Genomic DNA, 339 nt, shown 5'->3' on the forward strand with positions numbered 1-339 from the left:
ACACACACACATATGTATATATATATATATATATATATATATATATATATATTATATAATTATTTATTTTGATTTTTTTCATAGATGATGGCTTCAGTGAATTGACTAATTGGGGATTATTAATTTTGGAGATACTTTTACTAAAAATTGTAATAACCGTAGAAAGGGAAGACAAATAATAATGTTTATGATGGGAAATATGTATTATTCAAACGGTGTCTAATCCCTGAGACAGAGGTGACGTGTTCACATGTTACGTCACGATTTCTATCAGCAGGTTGGAGGTTGCTTCATTAGCCGTTTCTCAATGACTGACAATATTCGGCCAAACAATTTTCG

The sequence above is a fragment of the Penaeus vannamei genome, chromosome 34 (genome assembly GCF_042767895.1).
Source record: "Penaeus vannamei isolate JL-2024 chromosome 34, ASM4276789v1, whole genome shotgun sequence".
Taxonomy (NCBI): domain Eukaryota; kingdom Metazoa; phylum Arthropoda; class Malacostraca; order Decapoda; family Penaeidae; genus Penaeus; species Penaeus vannamei.